Here is a 15,535-nt window from a genome sequence, read left to right as displayed (position 1 = left end):
GCGTTCAAAGCCTTGAGCCTGCCCTGCCTGGTCGGTGGGTTTGATGTCCTCCTTGGCTTTTCAGCGTTGGTGCCGGTGGCAGGGGGCACACCGGAGGCTGACCCATCAAGTGCTGGTTTGTGCATGTTAATTTGAGATCTGAAGTTGGTCTGGCAGCTCCAGGTGTCAAGCTGTGTGTGCTGAAAAGCTCCGAAATCCTGTGTAGTGGGAGCCTCAGCATTAGACAGAGAGCTTAAATGAAACCGTGAAGCAGCGTTACTCCCGTTACTGTTCCCAGAGCATCTTACTATGTAGTGATACCACCCGCAAACTGCAGTAGAGGTGAGGAGTATCAGCAAACCCCTTAATGTCTAGAGAGGTGCTTCCTGGTGTATGACAGGTTGACACTTACATTTATATAGTGCCTTTCATCCAGAAGGATCTCCAAGCACTTTATTAGCCGATGCACAAACTCCAGGCTGGGCTGCAGCTGGGGCAGTTTGCCCTGCCCATAGCCTGGTGAGCCGGCACGACGGGATGCTGAGGGCTCTCCCGCCTGTCCCCACGCTGCTGGGGAGTTTCCTTCCACACCACCCTCCCAGCGCCCAGGAGGACCCTTACGGTCTGAGCCTGTGCCGAAGGAGAAGCAAAGACTTGCTGAACCAAGAGGAAGACCTGAGCAAAGAAGAGGTGAGGGCAATGCTCATACCGTCCCTCCAGGGTGTAGGCAGGGAAAGAAAAGCATCAAATTAAGGTTCCAGAACAATGTCTGCGTTTGCTGTTCATTCAGTGAGGGTCCCTGCAGTGGAGGAGCTCCCCTGGGAGGGCGCCGCAGGAGGGCCCTGGCCGGTGCCCAGTGCGGGAGCTGATGGCACCTGTAGCTGAGCCCTCTCGGTCGGAGATCTCGGCAAGTCTCTCCTTCACAAGTGCATTAGCCCACAGCTTTCTTAGTGGGAGAGATTGATCTGGGGCATGTGCTGCAAAAGCAGCCTTCCCCTGTGGCGTAACTGCCAAGCGCCCTGTTCTCTCCCCGGGTCTGCCCTCCGGCCAAGCGAACGCGCAGGATAACGTGAGGCACAGGACTTAGGCATAAGGATTATGCTTTGGTTCAGGCAGCTGCTCTTTACTGAGACTCAGCTCTAACCCTAAGGGTTCTTTGTATGGCAAAGTAATGGGGACGCCTCCCTCCGCATTGGCAGGAGAGGCAGACTAAAGGCAGCCATTTCATACTGCAGATAACAGAAAGAGGATGTATACATACATATATATATATATATATATAAAAAACAATTTTTCAGTGTCGTGGTCCCAGACAGTTGGACCAGGAACCACAGTCAACTCTCACGTTCCTGCAGGCCGTGGCACTTTCTTGCAGCTCAGCCTCAGCAGTGACGGCTGTGGCAGGTTCCCTGCCTAGTGCAGCCCCACGGCCCATCTGCAACTATTCACTGTGTTCACCTCCAGGGACCATCTTTTGGGAACAGCTGTTTCCATACTCTCATGCATACACAGACTCCTGGTAGGAATTAAGTCCTCTGTATATACAGAAATTGCTTAATTTATCTCTGAAATGCAGCTACGTCTATGGTGTAATGCTGCAGCTGTTTAACTACATAATAGGCTGTTCAGGACAGCATGTATAAAACCGAAATTGAAATGGAAACTTGCCCAAAAGAGAATTTGGCCAGCATATTTAGGCTGATACAGCTCCTCTTAACAAAATAAAATCCTAATAGCTGCAAGAGGCCATGGCACTCGTTATATCTAAAAACCATATTCCAGATCCCTTCTCATTAAATGCATATCACATTTTGTAAATGATGATCACAGAAGAAGACTGAATATTCACGGTCCCACCTTTCCACACATGGGTGTTTCTCTCATTACCCTTCACTGCTGAAACAGAACTGGGCTTTTGAAGTCAGATCATAGATAATGTAAATTAGTATGTCTACACGGCTTGCTCTTTAACTGAGCAAACACAGAACAGTTTTCATCAGCTGGCAATTTAACTCTCTATTTTATTAAGGCCAAATTGTTATCTGTCTAAATTGGTTTTGTTGGACAGGATTTTTTACTTCTCTAGTACAAAACCATGAATATTTTCACCTAAGCTTAAACGAGGGGGAGGTTTATTTGAAGATATGGTCATTATTCACCAACACAGCCCGTTAGTGAGGATTTTTCTTCTCTTTCCCTTACTCTTCTTTCATTCAGCACAGCATTTCCCATTCCTAAAGCTGAACTGTCATACAAGTTTCTTATTTGTGACATGAATTATTGCAGACCTTCGGGCTAAGTTCTGATCTCAGTTGTATTAGAATCAATGCTAAGAAACTGAAATCAGAAAGAAATTTCAGATTCAGATTAGTATAATTCAGATCAATATCTGACTCGGCAAGTCCTGCTGCGGTAGGAAGGACTTACCATTCAAGTTAGCGAGTGCGTAATTACTTTTTAGGATATAGTTCTTCCTTTCAGGTAGGTCACAATCAAGCAGAGGGCTTGGTAGTAGGTTCAAGTCTCTGATTATAGTCCTCACAAAGAAATACTAGCTTTGTTTATAATTACCCATGGAATCCACATGCTCATATCCATGCTTTGATTTACCCTTCGGAGGTTTAATAGTGTGGCCATCTCATTTTAAAAGGGCTCGGCATGTATGTATTCTTTAGTCCACTTTATATATTAATTTCCTGAATTAAGAAAATTTCCCTTTCAAGTAGCCTGACTTATACTGCTCTAGAACTGTTCTTTCCTGAAGAAAAGCCACTATGACTGTGCAGGATTTTCTGTACAGAGACAAAACTCATACTTTCATTTACATGTGACATTGCCAAAATAATCAAGTGTGGCCTAAGGACTAAATTAAATGCCTCCTATAGAATTTCAAGGAATGTTAGAACCAGGAAACTAGCTGTTTAGTTATCATTAAAAGTATATATAAATATATATAAATATATATATACATAAGAAATCATATCAACAATGAGGATGAACTGAGTGCCAAATATTCACCATGTGTATAAAGCTACACTTCACTAGAATTAAACTATTTTATGTAATTCTCTTTCTCATGCTTTTATGGTTCTTTTGATAAATTCTATTTAGTAGCATGCAGGATACCTAAATTGAATGTACAGTATGTTGTTTCATTGCTACAATAACTGCTTGCTTCTCAGTAATATCTTCTTTACCAGAATGTTATTTGTTACTTTGAAGACATATTTGAGAATCGTTTTATTATTGAGTTATTCTTTTTTCATGATTCTCTACTCACCTCCAGCTGATTGTAAGAAAATGTGATTCACTATTTTGCCCCATGGCTCTTTTATGAAGCTGCCTCTTTCAATTGGTTTATGTATTGTTTATGTTCATCTACTGTAAATAATTCTGCAATTAAATTTTTTGAGAAAAATAGAGTGCACTCTTTATTACATTTTAAATTTTGCATTAGTTAAAATATGCCATTTCCAATCAGAAAATTTGTAGACCACACTAAATTATTACTTTAGACATGCAGCCTTCTGAGTGTCAGGAAATTTATTTTCAAGAAAATAATTTTGATAGGGTTTTATCTGAATTCAAAGGAAGACACATCTAAAATCTGAAGGAATTTGGCAAATAATGGAATCAGCTATGGAATGCTATCGATGTGTTTTGATTTGTGGTTATTAATACTATCATTATAGAATATCATGCACTGATTTTGAATCAGACCATTGTGTGTCATTAACAGAAAGAACAATAGCCTCTTTTGCATGTAAAACATCCAAAATTGAATTATTTGTAAGGAGTTGTTATTGAGCAGAAGTAACTGAAAAAATTTGTTTTGGAAAGGTGAATCCTGGAGCATCTCTCTGTGTGGTTTTTTGCTGTTTGCAACAGAATAGCCAAAAAGGAATTTTAGCCCACTATATGTTTTTCAGCTCCTTCCAGGGCAGACAAGTCTCCTTCTGGAAATGGCTTTAGCATCTCAGCAGAAAATTTGATTAATACTTTGCATTGGCCAGAATTCTTGGTAAGACAGAAGCCATGGTAGGCATGAAACGAAGACGTGTGGAGTCTCTGAGTCTAAATAAAGGAGGTACCAGAAGTACCATGACAAATATGAATTTATTTGGCATAGAAAAGTGCTTAGTTGCTTGAATCATTGGATTGTTATTGTTCATTTATTATATATACTATTGTAACACTTCAGAGCCCTAGCTATTGACCAAGACAACACTGCACATTTACAAAATGAAAATATTTCCCTTAACACACAGACTTTACAACCCAACCATTAGGTGAGAAACAACAGATAGGAAGATACAGGAGAGAAACCGAGGGAAAAAGTAAGATGCTATTAATTAAAATGAAAAGCGGTGGTTGCAGCATCCCAGCAGCCCATCAATTGTCAATTGTTTCATAGCCATCAGAAAAAGAGAGGATAATGAAGTGGGTTGGAAGATACCCTCAGGGATCTCTTTCCAAGCAGGGAGGGAGTCCAAGAAAGATGTTTGTTTGAAAATTTAACACAGAGATGATGAATTTTGGCATCATGAGTCAACTGGATGTGGAAGCTGATATCTCCGTAACTAATGAATGATGCTAGGTACACCATGGACAGGTGGTATACAAAGAAGCTGTGAAAGGTCTTGGCAGTAAGACCAATAAAATTAAAGATTCAGTACTTTGCTGTCTCATTATTTGTATAAAGGAATTTTCATCTTTAATACCTGTTGTGGAAGGCTCAAAATTTTCCAGCTCTATGTCAGCAGTTCTAATAAAAATGAAATTTAGAGAGAGAGGTCATTAAAACAGCTTAGCGCTTCTTTTTGTCTGTCTCCTAACAGTAGATGTTATGACCTAGAGCGTCACTCATAGCAGTTCTGTACTGATATTTTACAACTAAGAAAGACCTTGATCACTTCTAGTTGAAATTCCAATAACCATTTAGCCTGTCTTAGCCTTCATGAGTTCCCTAAAACAGGGTGATCCTTCCTGCAATCTGGAAGGGATCTCAGGACTAAACAAGCTGTTTCCTGCACAATAGTATTACAGATAGTTGCACGTCAGCCTTAGTATTATAGGCATACCCATATAAATGAGGACAGTCGTTGCTGATGAACTCGTAAGGTCAGTAAAGCTGGAGCATAGATGTGGCATATTTTATTTCAGTTGCTGAACCACATAACCAGGTGCAGAATACATGTTCTGGAATTAGCATATTTATTCCAGTTGAACTGCACTGACACTGGCAGTGGGTTTGTGGAAGGCTGTTATTGTTTTAACCGTAGCAGCACAGCTGAAGTGTGAAAATTTTGAAATGTAGACAAATGCCTTACATAATCTATTGCAGCCCTAACATAATCCCTGGACAGATTCTGCTGTGAATTTTTAAACAATCAATTTATAAGTAGCTAGAGAATAATACGGTGATAAAAACTAGGCAACACTGATTTGCCAACATCCTATCGTGTTAACCAATTTAATTTTCTCCTTTGACAGGATGAATGGCCTAATGGATTAGGTAAAAACAGCAGGCTGTGATAGATCTTCACTTCATTAAGGCTTTTGATGCAGTTCCAGTGTAACATTTTTATATAAAACTAGGAAAATATTGTCTAAATAAAATTTTTGTAAAATTAAATCCGATGCCTGAAAATATCTAAAATTAAATCTGATACAGCTGAAAATATTATTTTAAATATACAAATATCCTTGACCCATTGTGAAATCTGAAGGGCTTTTGAAGTGGGAGAATCTTACAAAAATCTGGTCTCAGTACTAGTCAGTAATTTCACTGACAATTTTGATGATTTACTAAAAAAAATAACATTCATTGATCTTGTGATACAGACCTGGGAGTGGTTACAGGTTCTATAGAGGATATGATCAAAATTCAAAGTGATTAAAAAAAATGGACACACTCTCTAAATCCAATGTGATGAAATTCAGTGAAGAAAAAATGCAAAATGCTATTCTGAAAAGATGTGATCAAGCTCAGATGTGACAGAATATCCGTTTAAGAAAAAGTAGAGCACAGAAGATGTGGGCTATGATGGATCACAAGCTAAATAAGAGTCAACCTGATGCTAAATCAACACAAGCTAAATCACATGCTCTTAAGAAAAGGGGAAATCTAATAGTGAATGTATTAGCATATCATTAAATTACTGTGGCTTAACAAATTATTGTGCTGTGTAATCATCCATGTATACACAATCTTAAATTGTGGCGCATACGCATTATTGGACTTGACATTGCAAGCCAAGCTAAAACAAATTACCCATAGAAGGCAGAAGTCTTCAGATCCATAAAAATCAAACTTGGGTATCCGAGGCATGGCTTGTCCTCTTCCATCCAGGCTGCTCAGTAGCAATCTCCATGGCCACTGCATTTTGCTGTACATCAAGTGTCTAAGGACTTCTAACAGGCTGAGCCCCTTTCAGGACTCGGGTGGAGTTTGTGCATGTCTCCGTCCTAGGTTTGAACCACAGCAGGGCTGGGGCAGAGGGCAGGATGCTTTTGGTGTGCTTGGCTGCCTGCGTTTAGGAACCAGACTGTCATGTTTGGGCAGTGGTGGGATACAGACTCTCTGAATCTCGCTGTCTTCAACTTAGCCACTTCCACCCAAGTCCTCTCTGAGATGGCAGGAATTACCCTCTGAATCTCAGGCGAATGCTCAAACACAAATGTGAATGAGAGATAGATAGGCAGAAGCGTTTCAGAATATCTAAAAGTGAGACCGAATGACTGAGTCCTCAGTCATGCCACTGAGAAAGTGGCAAGCCAGATTCTGGGGATGTAGGGACATCTCCTGTATGCTACAGAGAGGTTCTTACTTCACTCTGTTCAGTACTGGTAAGGTTTTGGTTAGAGTATTAAATCCTGTTTTAGAGGAATTGAGAAGCACGTGGAGAAAATTCAGAAGGAAGCAACAAGGATTATGAGAGATTTAGAAAGCATGACCTAAGTGAACAGAGTTCAGAAAATGGATCAAGAAAAGAATGACTTGTTTCAACACAAAGAAGTTGTTATGAACTTTAATGCAATTGTTTCCCCATTCCCTGGAAGGAGGTTATTATCATAATTAGCATAAAAGTCTAGCTTTTATTTGTTTGTTTGGATAAGGGTAGTGAATCCTGGAAAAAACTATTTAGCTCAAGGACTCAGTTATACAAGTTAGCAAGCATACCCTATACAACCTTGCAGATGTGATCCACATGTCAGAATCCCCTGGACAGCCACAGGAACCATCACCTAGCGTCCGGGCTGCACGCACGCTCCAAAAGGGATGTGCCCAGATCACCGGTCCCCTCCTCTCACTTGACACACGATCCTATTTATAAGCAACTGGCCACTTGCAAGTGTAAAAGAGGTATTCACCTGCCAAAGCCGCAAGTGCTGCTCAGAGAGCTGTTCCCCAGCTCTTCCCAGAAGGAGAAGGCGACCAGGTGGGCGGATGTGAGAGGCTAGCCTGGCCCACGGCCACGGCTGGTCCCCCGGCATCGCCCCGCTCACACGTACCTCAGCCGGCCTCAGCACTCGGGGAGGTGAGTGCTCAGGGTCATGGCTGGATCTCCACTTCTTCTCCTGTGTATTAGGGGTCTGTCAGATCGCAAAGGAATGAAGCTGGGCTGTTCTTGAATAAAAGGTCTTAATACTAAAGAAAGAAATTGTAGAAAATTGGTGATAGTGGCTGAGTCAGCAATGTTCTTTCCTCAGTATGAGGTTCATATCCCTTTTTATTATTAGCAGGCACTGGGCTGCTTGAGATGTTGCAATTAAGGGAAAAATCAAAAGGAAGTTTCTGCTCCACATGAGGAGTAACATCACCTCAGCCTTTACTGCTGAATGGAAGCTCAGATCCTGACCAGGCGTAGAAGTAATTAACGTGCTCAACCAAAATCACCTAGAAAGTCCTTGTGGCTGTTGTGTGGTTGTTGTACTCTTCATGCCCCACATTAACTCACCTGCATAGGTGTGAGCTATTTAGACAATACATAAAAACACAGAGGAACTTGCTTGTCAGAAGGGCTGCGCACCCATCGCTGCCATACTTGGTTCGCCGCCTTGCAACTGAACCTCATCACGCTCGCTGCAGAGCTTGGCACTGAATTATTTGAGGAGGACAGGGCTTAGGTCAATGGAATGGAAAATAATGACAATTCAATTTAAATGCAGATCCTTGAGGAGTAGATGATAATAGACTGCTTCAAACAAATTTAAAAAAGGAAATTAGCTTTGGTAAAAACCAAGGATTCTAAGTATTAAAAAGTGACATAAAACCAATCATAATAGAGGTGATAAATCAGTTATGCCAGATAGGAAATAAATCATGAGTGAACAGTAAGGGAAGCAGATGAATGTTATGCTTTGGGGTTTGAATATGTCAAAGCAAATTTTGTAAAATATTTATAAATTTATGAAGCATTGACAACATCTTAGAAAAAAGCTTGTATTTAGAATTTTATGAATGTTTATATTTATATATTTGTATGAGTTTATGTGGCTTTGTATGTGTGTATGTACATATATACACATATGTATATGTGTATATATAATATGTATGTATATATTTGTCCATACAGAAATAAAAGAGGATCAACTGTAAATTTTATATACATTTACTTTTTTTTAAATGACAAAAAATTATATTTGGTTTGGTTTGTGCATGTCTGTATCTCAGGATAAAACCATTTGCCTGTCTAAGTCACGGAAAGAGGAAGCTGAAAAGAAGGCTGAAGAGAATAGGGCTGAGCAAAGGGAAAACCTATAGACCAAAACAAACATAAATGCGATATTTTTTATTCTTTGCTTATTAGGAATATATGATTAATTTAGCTGATTTGAAACAGGATTTTACCATAATTCAGCTTCAGGGTGAAAAAGCATTTTTTAGTTAATTCACATTACGTATCTGTCTCTAAAGCCAGATCCCAAATCAAATATACACATACATATTGTGCCAGAAAGCAAACAGTCTGTACATAAGACAAGCTAATTCATGCATTTTGACATCTTCCAGCCCGAATTAGGACAGGTAGTTGTATCATTTTGAGACTAACTGCTATATAACAAATTCAAGATGTTTTATTCCTCCACCCAGATTCACTCCATTCTTCTCAGATAATCTTTCCGAAATACATTTTATCAATTGACTTATTTAATGTCATGGAATAAACAAAATTTACTAGAGCCTCCTCATTTGTAATAATTAGTAAGAAGCTGTAATATTCCATTGGATTTTACATTCTGAATGTAGTAACAAAGCATAATACCCAGAGATAAATGTGAACCTATCCCTTCAGTCAGAAGGGTCATTTACGACCACGTGCGTCCCAGCTGTGACAGCACATGTAGAGGGGAGGTTCCCCGTGTGTGGCATTTCCCAGCTTGCTTGTCTGCAAATATCAAAGTAAAATAAGTGTAATCAAAACGCTCAGGGGGTTGTAAGTCAGGGGTTACAAACTTCTCCCTTGAATGAAAGGATGGGGTTTGTGCAGAGGAGGACCTGAGGAGCGGACAGCAGCACTTCATGGCCACTGGAAAGACTTGTTGTAGGAAACCTCCGGGGCATGTTTACCATCTGTGACGTGTTTCACTTCGATGGCATTATGACCCTTCCTTGGCTTCTTTCTGGTACCGAACTTCTCTCTTCTGGAAAGCAGATGGAATTGCTGGCCCATGAGCCGCTTAATATTTGTCTTTATTGTCATAAATGAAATATTTGTAAATATCTTCTGTGATGATCTGTCTTGTTATCTAGTGTCTGACGCTACATTAGGACCCTTGACTTTTTTGGAGAAAGATTAAAGGCTTCCGGTGAAGCTGCTGTTGTATTTTCACCTGTCAAGAAAGGTTAGGTAAGTTCAGGGACAAGATGAGTGATAACTCTGAGTCAATTCATGGAAGGGTGTAGTTTGCAAGGTAAAATACATGGGGGAAATCGTTCCTGGGGAAGTGGGTGGGAGATGTCAGAGATGGATAGCAGGGAACAATAGCTGCTTTTCAGTCACAAGCTTATTTCCAGTAGCTAAAAATGAAAAATGATTACAATCAAAACAGGATCTAACTTGCTGTAATTCTCCTTGCATTAACTTTCAGTTCCCCAGGGAGATCTGGATTTCAGAAAGCATAAAAGGGGCTGGCAGCCCTTTCACCCCCCATCACACCACTGTGCTCTCTCTGCTAATCTGCCCCTCTTTCTGAAGCTCTCAAAAGGTATAACTGTTATTTCCTTTTGCCCTAAACAGACAGACACTACCGAGGTCCTGGGAGTTCCCTCCCTGTGCAGCTCTGGTTAAAAGCAAACCTTCTTTGACCTTTCTTGCTTCATTTTACCTTATTCTGGAAGGAACCTCACTGTTTCTTACATTTAACTAAATGAACCACTATAATAAACCAGTATAAATGTGGTTCTCCCACCCTTCTTGGTCAAGAAGGAAACACAGAAACAGATAGATCGAAGGATGCCTTTGAATACTGTGTGGAGGGACAGCCTGGGGAGGTGCTAAATTCTTCAGTTCTTTTTGGCTATGTCAAATGGGAGGGAAGAAGTATTCAGCAGTCCCACTTTCCTGGTCTGGTAAATGTGAGGAATGACAGGAATACATCACATCTCATTCCCAGCTTGCCCTCCTGGGTGTCCTTCCAAAGGCAGGCGGCGTGCAGTGGAAATGCTGCAGCCTCACCTTGTGCCCTGCCGCGCAGCTGGGCTGCGGGGCTGCTTGGCATGTGGCAGAATGCAGCTGCTGTGTCGAACAGGCTCAGACAGCACTTCTGTACATGGCTATTTCAGAAGTTTATACTGCCACACATTGGTGTATCAGAGCACATTTTCCCTGAAAGTCATAGCAAGCTCCTGAACAGATTTAATTCACATTAGCACATTTCCCTTTCTGGAGTCACAGCTCTCCACCACAGCAAACAGATATATTTGGGAATAACGGGCTCTGAAGTGTGTCTGCACAGGTTAGGGGGGAGATGCTTTCTCAAAGGCAAAGTGTGATCAGACTGTGGAGTCATTGGATCTGTTTTTGGTGCCTGCTTCTTCTCAGCCAAGAATACTTTGGCCCCAGCTTTGTCCCTTTGCCACAGGGGGTTTGTTCCAGATGTTGTCAGCATGTTGCAGTTGTGCAGAGGAGAAAATTCAGGTCTTCATAACCTCTGCGGCTGAGCATCCATTGCCTGACAAGAAGATACATTACACTACATGATTGGAAGCAACTGCACCTGCAGGGCAGGTGCAATGGGAGCTACGACTCCTGTAAAATGAGGTGAGAAGCAAACTACATTTGGGACTGCATTGGTACATCTGGACCATCAGCGTACATTGCTGTAATAAAGGGATCTATGTTTTCCTGTAGACAGAGCTTGCAGAAAAGACATCAAAAAAACATATCAGCAGCTGGTGCAATACAAAGCACCAAATTCAAGAATTTTCTTCAATGATGTTGATTTCACTTTTTTTCAGAGAGTTTTGGGGATTTCAGGGTGTCATATAATTTTGCAAATGTTTCCTTGCACCATGCTTGTGCCATTCAAAGCACTTTGCTCTAGTTTTAATTTAATTTCCTCCCTTCAGCTTCATCTGCTATAACAGCTACGCACATCAGGCTTGCACCTGTGTGCACAGACACAAATACACACACACACACACATGCACATGTGTGTGTAGATGATAAATTCCCTTTACACAAGTGCTTATCATTAATCCAATTCCAGCTCAAATTTTCCACGCCAATTGTCAGCATCTGGTGAAATTATCTGGCAGGACATTTTTAGGCAAAAGAATTCATTTCTGTAAGTGGGACTAGGAAGAAAAAGTATTTTGTTTGTACTTAAAAAAATGTGAGAATCATTTCACCGGCGCCGTAGCGCTGAGGAACTCCATGGTATGTCTGGAGTAAACTCAGCTCTGCATGAGCCATGTGTGGAAAACAAAACAAAAGCCATTTGTGCATGGGCAGCTCAAGCTGGCTGGATTTTGGGATCTCCAGGGCACAGCAACTGTGTAGGGCCCAGCACGGGGGAGGATGGGAGACCAGGATTTTCCCTCTACTTGTTTCTCCCAATGAAATAATGAGATTAAACAAGGTTCTTATCTGAACACAGAGGAACTTCAATAATTTTAATTAATGGCCAGGAGACACATTACAAGGTACAAGACAGGCAAAGAGGCATAAATGAATAAATAAAAACATCAAGAATGCTGAATCATAGAATACATTTTTCTCATTTTATTTGTTGTTTTTCATTCAAATTACAAAAAATACCCAACTCAGAGTCGTAGGTAATACACAGATCTTGTTAATGCTTTAAAAAAAAATCAACAGCTCAAACCCACTACAAAATATTGCAGATGTAATTTAATTTCAATAATGCATAATCAGTCATAGTATGCCAGGGAGGGTCAGCAGTGTATTCATTGATCATAAGTCAAGACATAAATCTCAGATATACCAGATCTTACGAAAGTACATGGTCACTTAGGCTTTGCTCTAGAGAACAAATTGCTGTTTATTTGCAAGGACTGCATGAGGATTTGTGGCATAAGCATTCGGGACATATTTCTGAATACCGAGAGGGGAAAAAACACTATTAGTTTCATATGGGAAGAAAAAAGTACAATTTGAGAATAAAAATTTGTGGTAAAAATCAGGATGAACTGTCACAACATGAAAACTGACATGAGAAAATAATCTTCTCCAAGGCCCTTCTTCCCTGCTTCAGCCCACCAACATAGGCAATGGCCAAGCAAAAAAATCATTGAAGGCAGCTTTGCTCCTGGCTGGTTTCAGTCTATGCTGATTAACTTTTCTTTAATGAGGACAGTAACATCATTTAGTACATTTGGGGTAGGAAAAATCTGCTGTTCCTATTCTTGAAACGTTAATTATCTGTTGTGTTTATCCACCTAGAGAAAAGACACAGGGCAGTTCAAGATTTACTTTAATGGACTACAAATGGATTTTCAAAGCACTAATAAAGGATCATTTACTGGAGTCTGATGCTAACTGGCAGAGCACAGCTAGTCAGAGAGGGTCAAAATGTAGTAGCCAGGGTACTAGTGGACATTCTAGTTGAGAGTAGAGAGGACAAAGGATATTCCTCACCATCTGTAGACATTATCTTCCATAAAATCTTGACAGCAGTTTCCTTCTAGAAGTAGGCTTCTCTTGCACCATGTTGGATTAATGTAGCTCCACTGGTATTAATATTACTACTACTCTCTTTGGATAAATGCTGTCTGCACCAGAAAGAAAAAAAAAATTGTTAAGAAACCAAAAAGAAAAAAAAGCCATTCCACAATGAATTGTCCAATCCATTACTCATTTCTCCCTAAAATAGCCAGGTTTTGCAAATCATCTCAGCACCAACGAATCAGAATATTCTGATGGAATGAAAAGAATGATGAAAAGAAAAAACAACTTTAAGCAAGTATTTACATGTAAAACAGCTAGGAAAGTAAGTTCAGCTATACTTAGGCTTAAAAAAACCTTCCTTGATATTTTTGATGAACTATTTATAGTCCATACATAGTCTTTAAAAGACACTGGCAAATTTAGAGAGTCATGCAAGTTATATTAAACTTCAGAAAATGCCCCACGAATGAGCATAAAAATAATCTGTTTAGTTCATAAAAAAAACCCCACCCAACCCACCCTCCCCCAAACTCAAAGAACTGGCATGTCATCTGATTACAATATATCAGTATTTTCCCAGGGAGGAAATACTGGGAATTAATAGGCTTCTTAATCTACCAAGGAAAAGTGTAACAGTGCAGCACAAAAAGGGAGGCTAGACTGCTTCAAACTGCAGAAAAGGCATGCATTTTAAGGCTGAGATTAGTCACTGGAACAAGCTGCTAATAAAAGCAGCAAATTCTTCATTTCTTTTGGCCTTCAAAAGCACAATAACTGGCTTTCTGAAAATAAGCATTAGTCAAACTCAGGTGATGAAGCCTGATAAAGGAACGACTGTGTGAATGTTAACGGCTTGTGATGTGCAGGAGGTTAGATTACATGCTCTAGTGATATCATCTACCCTTAAATGCTCTGAGTAAATACAGCATTGTACTTGTTTCCAGTGTAATGATCAGAATTCAGCAAATCCACCTCTTTCTTCTTCTCCATTTCACGTTTTTCTTCAGAAAACAGGGAGACAATAACCATGTGCCTGTCTACGATTGCTTTGCTATTTTCTATGCTCCTAAACCTTGATAAGAAACAGAATTCACTTTATGACCCCTTGGCACTAATATGGCATTCATACAAACAAGAGCTGGGGCCATTATATTTATCACAGCAAAGTCCACAAAGATGGCAGACGCTCATTGTGCATGCTGTAGCCTCAGGCATATGGGATAAATGACAAGATTTTAGGGACTCCTTGGGAGCTGCAGATCTCATTTCAGTTCTACCAACAAATAAACACTGAAGATGTTTAAGTAACTGTTTGCTTAAAAAGCTTATTTTTTTAACTGAAACAGTAGGGGAATTTAAGTTCTGCAGATTTGTGTCATGCATGTCCCACACCAGCCTTCTGCCTGCTACATCTTCTTAACTGGTATTACCATATCTATTTGCAAAGCAAGCTCTCACTGCATCTTCCATTCCTGAATGATTTCTAGCACAGAGTTAAGTTTAAATGGGAGAACAGATTTGTTAACAGTAATGTTCTTGAAGTGCTGAAGTGATGCAAAGAAACAGTGCCACTGCTATCATTTACTCTGGGGAGTCATTCTGCAGGAGAGGAGCTGTGTCCCTTCTCAATAGGCTCTTTCTAAATATGCATCTCTGGCATCATGCTTTCTGAGTAAGTCCTGATCTTACCTAGCAGCATTGCTGTCTATTTTCCAGAAGATAACATTCGTGCATCCTTCTCAGCACCGGGTTCTTGCTTACCTGGGGGAAGAGAAGGCAGCCACAGCTGCACCGCTGTTTTAGGGTGCTGGCAGAGAGCAGGGCACTGGGCAGCAGCGGCCTGTCCCCAGCTGGGCTCAGGGACCACACAGGGGAAGTCTGGGGAGGAGGTGGGTTACGCGAGCAGAAAGACAGACGGGAGGTGCAGCAGCTGAAAATATCACGGTCTGGAGCTTTGACTTAGGCACCAAAAGGTTGGCCAGCAGTGCTGTGAAAGATGATTGTGAACCATGTTAGGAGTCAGTGTACCACTAAGAAATATGTTCCTACTTCACCATTTGGGGTTGTTGTCATTTTGAAACAGGTAACAAATAGCTTTCCCACGCCGGGAGAGAGTGTCCCATTCTCTTTCTTTGTAACAAGCCAGGATTAATGTTCAAACACGCAGAGAGAGTGCCATCTCCATACACCGCCAACCCCCTCTACCCTCTGCATACCGACAAGCAGTCGGTGCAGAAAACTTTGTGGAAGCTTTAGGACTGATGAGCTTTAAACCAAGTAGTTTAAGGTCCTCTAATAAGACCGTCGTAATTTGTTGGCAGACTCTAAATGCTGCTGAGACAGGGAAACAGGCGAGACCAATTCTGCCGCGGCCCAGCAGACTGTGCCCTTCCCGGCCCAGCCTCGCTGCAGCGGCAGCC

Source organism: Aptenodytes forsteri, unplaced genomic scaffold (assembly GCF_000699145.1).
Source record: "Aptenodytes forsteri isolate BGI_AS27 unplaced genomic scaffold, ASM69914v1 Scaffold121, whole genome shotgun sequence".
NCBI classification, from domain to species: Eukaryota; Metazoa; Chordata; class Aves; order Sphenisciformes; family Spheniscidae; genus Aptenodytes; species Aptenodytes forsteri.
The sequence above is the reverse complement of the archived record's forward strand: the minus strand, read 5'-3'. Positions refer to the sequence as shown.